This window comes from Nicotiana sylvestris, chromosome 9 (assembly GCF_000393655.2).
Source record: "Nicotiana sylvestris chromosome 9, ASM39365v2, whole genome shotgun sequence".
NCBI classification, from domain to species: Eukaryota; Viridiplantae; Streptophyta; class Magnoliopsida; order Solanales; family Solanaceae; genus Nicotiana; species Nicotiana sylvestris.
In genome coordinates, this window is record NC_091065.1 from 158,364,531 (window position 1) to 158,370,846 (window position 6,316).

At 38.1% G+C, this 6,316-nt stretch overlaps 1 long non-coding RNA gene across 1 annotated transcript; it reads right to left on the reverse strand.

The window, feature by feature from the left end:
• Positions 1-1,683: 1,683 nt before the first annotated feature.
• On the reverse strand, positions 1,684-6,083 carry LOC104233043 (uncharacterized). Its single transcript, XR_712510.2, has 4 exons — positions 5,710-6,083; positions 4,123-4,394; positions 2,615-2,769; positions 1,684-2,368 (listed from the first exon to the last, which is right to left on the reverse strand). It is a non-coding gene; the product is annotated as an uncharacterized lncRNA (long non-coding RNA).
• Positions 6,084-6,316: the final 233 nt, after the last annotated feature.

The window sequence follows — 6,316 nt, forward strand, 5'->3', positions numbered from 1 at the left end:
GACTTAGGGACGAGCCGGAGGATGAATCTATTTTTGTAACTCATTGGGACTGGGATGCATCTGAGGAGGAGACTCGTGAGATCGACCCCTTTCAAACTCAAAAGATTGACATGGATACCTGGGGTGAAACTTCCCAGGATGCCGGTTCTACTCCAAAGGAAGCACCCGAGGTAATTGAGATATCTAGGATGCCCCTATACTGAGTCTATGCTCGAGGAGGCCCAAGCAAGAAAGGAGAAATCTAACGAGGGGGGCCAAGGTGCGGAAGATCCCCTTCACTCCTTTTACGACAGAGTGGATTCGTCCGTTTTGGAAGACTTCTCCGGGTCGGGCTACTTGTAAGTTCCGAAGAAAGACACTTCATCGGAAGCTGGCGGGCCGAGCTCGAGCTCGAATTTGGTTAATCAGTTCCCCGTTCCGAGCGTGGATCCCGATCGCAAGAGGTCGATCATACTGACCGTCCCGGAGGATGCTCAGGTTTTGTCAACTCGTGTGGGGGTATCTAGCTATCTCCAATGCCTGGTGAACGAGGAGGACCAGGCAAAAATGCATGCGGTAAACGTGCCATGCCTTTTCAATGAGGCGCAACAGGCACTGAACAGGGTAAGGTAAGACATTGTTTCCTTCCATCTACCTTTAGTTATCAGTGTTTGATGTTTCTCACGCTTACTTTGCCTTTTTGCAGGCCTCGATACTTCTCTATGAGAGCTTCCTTCGGCACTGGGTTGGGGTCAATCAACTTGAGCTTGAGATTAAGGAGCTTGCCCAAAAAAGGGACATGTACAATCTTCTTAGCGAGCAGCAAGAGGGGGTCGCCAAAAGCCTCCAGGCCGAGCTGGATGCAGCTCAGAAAGAGGCATCGACCTTAAGGCAGGAGCACGCCGACTTGGTGGAAAAGGTAAAGGTTTTCGAAGATAGAAACGAAGGTCCGGTTGCAAAGGCTAACAACAATACTTCTCAGGTCCAGCAGAAGATCGACCAGATCGACCAGCTCTGCAAGGAGATGGATGAGATCTAAGTTATGCCTGACTAGTGGAAAAGCAATATGGACTTGCTGGCCTCGGAGAAGGAGACCGCCCAGACCAAGCTGTCTTCGGTGGAAGTTCGGATTTGGATGGCGAAGGAGAAAGACGATACACAGGCTTAGCAAAATGAGGACCTCCAAGCACGACTGGGATCGACCATCGCTAAACGGGATGCCCTTGGCAAGGAACTTGAAACAATGAGGTCTAGGTTAGAAGCAACCTCGATTGATGTTGACGAGATGGTGGCCCAATATAAGGCCGATGTTGAAGCAGCTGAGGCCCGCTTGAAGACTACTGCTGAGTATGTAAGGCGGCTATCCCAAGGGGAGACCCTTGAAGAAATACATGCCCGAGGCTTCGGCCTATCTGCCGAGATCGAAGAGGCAAAAAGACTCGAAGTCGAGGCGAAGAGGCTAGCTGAATCCCGAGGTGAAGAGGGCTCTGAAGAATCCGAAGGCCCCGACGGTTCTGGTGACGAGTCGGGTCCTGGTGAAGACCAAGCAGAGATGCCTTAGGATTTTTTTTGTTTTATTTTTGTATCTTGTACATGTGCTAGAAGGGTATTGCCCGCGCCAGCATGGGCCAATATCATGATAGTTGAAACTATAATTTTTGATCAACTTTATTTTAATATGAATCTGCAGATTATAAAAATGTATGCATCTAAATTAATATCAAATTAGATATTGAGTAAAATTTTAAGATAACAATATAGAAATTGTCCGAAAAGATTAGAACACTCTAATATCAATTATGCTTCGGGCATTCGTAGACCTCTCTCCCTTTCGTAAGCTCCACAAAAAAATAGGAGCTGCCTTGTCGCTTCCTAACGATAAATGTTAGGGGAATAAAGAAAGATGAGTTACTCCAAATGCCGTGGCGTGCAATTTTACATTTCACAACATAGGGAAGCTGAACTTATGTCTCAATTAAGAAGCTCATCAGCACATCTCTTAAACTCTAGATGCTCCAAAATTCATGAATTGCAGCCATTCATATCAACCAATAATTTTTCAAATGGTGCAAATTCTCTGTAATTATTTTTTTCAGAAGAAAAAAGATAGCGAGGAAATGGAACCAAATTGGCAATTCACTGTCAATTCACCCCGCCACAGCAAATGGTCAAGCAAAGGTCTCTAAAAGTTCAAACATCTGGCCTTCTTGGATACTACCCTTCAGAGTATTCTGTGTCCTACCAAAATCATCACCTGAATTTTTTTTCTTGATTTCTAGTCTGGAATAGCAAATATTGATATAGAGCTCCTCTTGGTCGTACTTGACTCCAATGAGCTTGATTGGTCATGGATATAGACGCCATCCTCAGAAGGAAAAAATTTGCCAGGCTGCAAATACTACAAATTAGCGTTTTATGAAACTTTACCTAAAATCCTGCCAATATATATATATATATATATATATATATATATATATATATATATATATATATCCACTATATTATGTGTATGTGTAACAAGAGGTAGCAAAGATGCACGAAAATGTCCCAAAAATTACTTTGTATAAGATAGGTTCCCGCATAAAAACTAGTTGCATATAAAAAGCACAGAAGCAAATGACAGACCAAAGCTTACCTGCTAATAAAAATTTCTTTATTCTTGCATTCAATGGGGCTTCACTCTTTCATGTGGCACATTTCTATGACCTTCTCTTTTGCACAAAATGACGCAACAGTTCTTATACTTCCAAGAGAATTATTCAAAACTTAACTTGCCTCCTCATACATTGTCTGTGAAAAATAAGATTAACCAGTCACGTTATCGTCGAAATATTTTGACAATATTAGAAAATAATACTCCCTCCGTTTCAATTTATGTGAACCTGTTTGACTGGGCACGGAGTTTAAGAAAAAATGAAGACTTTTGAAATTTGTGGTCCTAAACAAAGCAAAAAGGGACCCAGAGTATTTGTGTGGTTATAAAAGCTTCTCATTAAGGGTAGAATTTAAGTTTAGGCTAAATTGTTACCAAATTTAGAAAGGAGTCATTCTTTTTGGAACGAACCAAAAAGGAAATAGGTTCACCTAAACTGGAACAGAGGGAGTAACTAATTAACCATCTAAGTAGTATTAGTAAGCTTTCTAGCTTGGCTAATCTATGATCTAACTGATGTTTGAGAACAACTTTCAAGTTTAAGACTAGGAACACCTTTTAACTTTAGGACTTAATCATCATATGACTCTGATTTCTTGCTGCTGCAAAACTGCCAACATACCGGACCAATCTAAAACTTATATTCTTCTCTCCTTGGTAATTTTAATAGCACCAAATTCTCAATCCCTCATCCATCTATTCCACAAAGTATCCAATTCATATCCCTCCCCAATTTTTTATATGATTATATGGTCATTGCTATTCCTACTAATTCCAGTAATTATGTTATCTTTCTGAGACATTTTAGATGTCTAAATCTATACATTTTGGTGATGCTACACAGTGAGTCTTTTTGACTCTACATATCTCCAGAAAATGGAACTTCAAACAATGAGAAGTTCTTGATCCTAATCAGACAGAGCCATCGAAACATAACAAAACAAAACTGTGCCCTAAAGCCTTGCATGGGGCAGAAAGAAGAAAAAGCAACCAAAAGTTCCAAGAAACTTTGATGATGACATTCATTCTCCAGATAAGTATAAAAAAACACACACCTGCATAGAAAATTGTGAGTAGTCCTTTCTCCAACAATGGTGTCATTACTTTAACCAATCAAAACCACGAATATAACAAGAGCTGAATATCTAAACTACAAAGAGACTCCCAACTAAACATAGATTTTCCACTATACAGTCAAACTGCTGATCCTCATATAGAATTTCCATTAAACAAAGCATAAGAACACCACAAAAAACGATACTGTTCAAACGAATGAAAAGGATGATCCTAAGAAGAACATTACCAAGCACACCGCACGTAGAAATAGACTTGCAAAAAGAATTCAAATAGGGCATGCTCTTATGCTGTGAAGCATGAATTAGGACTATGAAAACTACTTTTTAGATATTTCTTTAACTATCTTGAAACATGATTAATTTAGCAGAGCGTAAGAGAAATATAAAAACCTTGATGTGAAACAAAGAAAGTACCTAGAAACAGAGCGAGCAGGGCCAAAAAAACCTGGAGCGCGAGAGAGACGCAAAGCGATGAGAGTATTTACCCCGAGGAGACACTGCCGAATGACAGTTAGTAAACATGCTAAATCTTTTGAAGGTGATAGATAAGAGAGTCAGAAACTAAACTTTCTGCTCTGGCTGCTATAGCTCCGTCGAGGGCTCTTGCTTCTTGAGTAACTTCTGCCTCTTGAATAATTTGGACTTGGGCTCCTGGAATAACTACGTCACTTATTATACTCCTCCACCTAAAGAGTAGATAACTGAGTTAAATTAATGCATAAACAAAGCACTGGATCTAAGATTTCTACTACTGACAGAGAATAGACCCTAATATACGCTTGAGAGAGCTGATTGCGAAAGAGAGAGTCATCAAGTTTCCTTATCTCGAAAAGAATGAAACAAAAAAAGAGATAAATGAGGAGACTGACAAAAAAGCAAGGAATTAATTAAACCAGAAAACCATTTTTATTCCAGAGGAGAAGAAGAGATGCTAATGGTTTATATAAATCTTCCATGGAATTAATGGAGAACACCTCAGATATTTATGACCTCTTAGCTTGATACATAGACATTAGAAAGAAAATAACCTTACTATCATCACACTTATGTTATATATATATATATATATATATATATATATATATATATATATATATATATAAAACATCTTTCATGGAACTAATGCACAACACTTTAATTATCTATCACTCCTTTTAAGAGTAATGCTAGGAGTATAGACATCACTCCAATATCAGTTAATTTTCCTAAAAGTTCAGTAAAAATAGTTGTCAGTGATGTTTTACTTTCAGAATTCCAATTATGTATAATGTGTTTTCCTTGCAGAGGACTACCCTTATAATTTTTCATGCCCAAATTATAGCCGATAAGAACATCACAAGGTAGAACCGATTATGTCTGTGAAGCAAATTAAAATGATTATGACAAATATAATTGGTTATTACATCCTTCGACGTACCTATGAGCTTACGTAGGACCAATAATTTAACGCCAGAAAATATAAGAGTAAGACAATGTGATAGAACAAGTTTTGTATTGCCTCTAAGTATCCATATAGGAAAAGAATTACTATCCAGCAGCCTCAATGTGCTTTGTGTGAAGAACTCTAGACTTAACTTAGCACAACCCTTGGATGGTTTTCTAACTGAGTCATCTGTTGGTTTACACTATAAAAAAATAAGCACATATGTAACGGCACAATAAATATTAACAAACAAATGAATAATCACAATTTATTGCAAACAGGGTAAGTCTATTTCAGTTCTACAAGAATAGATGGCTTTTCTTTCTTATTTACATGACATTAGAATAGTGGTAGTCCAAATGGTAGATAGTGTAATCAAGTTGATATGTGGATATTTGAAAATTATCTCTTGATTGTCAAATCTACTGCAAATCACTGTTAAACTCTTATCACCAATTTCATTATTCTTTTTCCACAAAGCTATTAACAAATCCATCAACATTAATGTTAGTAGATTTTAACCAGCAAAGATTACTTTAGAGAACTTCCACAAGCAAGCTACAATCAGAAACACTCACCAAACAAACCAAACATGATAAACAAAAATAATATAGACGGGTTGAAGTCACCGGAAGCTAGAACAAAGAGTCTTAATCCCCATAATAGATTGCCAGTTGCAATGGAGTGGATGTTTGAGGAAGATCTCGAGTGGAATTATTTTGCTGATTCATTTTCCTCTTGGTTGCCACATGCACTGCCCCAGAGATTCAGATCATATTTCAAAAGAAGAGAAAGAATAAACACTTCAAAGTCAGATTAAAAAGCAACATTCATAGAGATCAAGAGAAAAAAAACAAGATTTGGTCAATATTTGGGAGTATGGTTGGAGCTTGAAGATGGGAAAAGGATGAAAGAAAGAAATAGAGAAATAAGGTGCAGTTGCTACGAAAATAAAGGAAGGAAGATGCGATGGCTGCGGAAATAAAGGCCATGTAAGAAAGCGCTATCAACTAACACGTGCAATAACTAAAATACCCTTGATATGAAATTTATTGACCAAAAACACACACGTCGAAACTTGTGTTTTTCTATATTATAGAAATTTTGTTGATGTCATTTTTGTTGGGCCTATGTAAAGATATTCCGGAATATATATTTTCCCCCTTTGGCAATTTCAATTGTTTC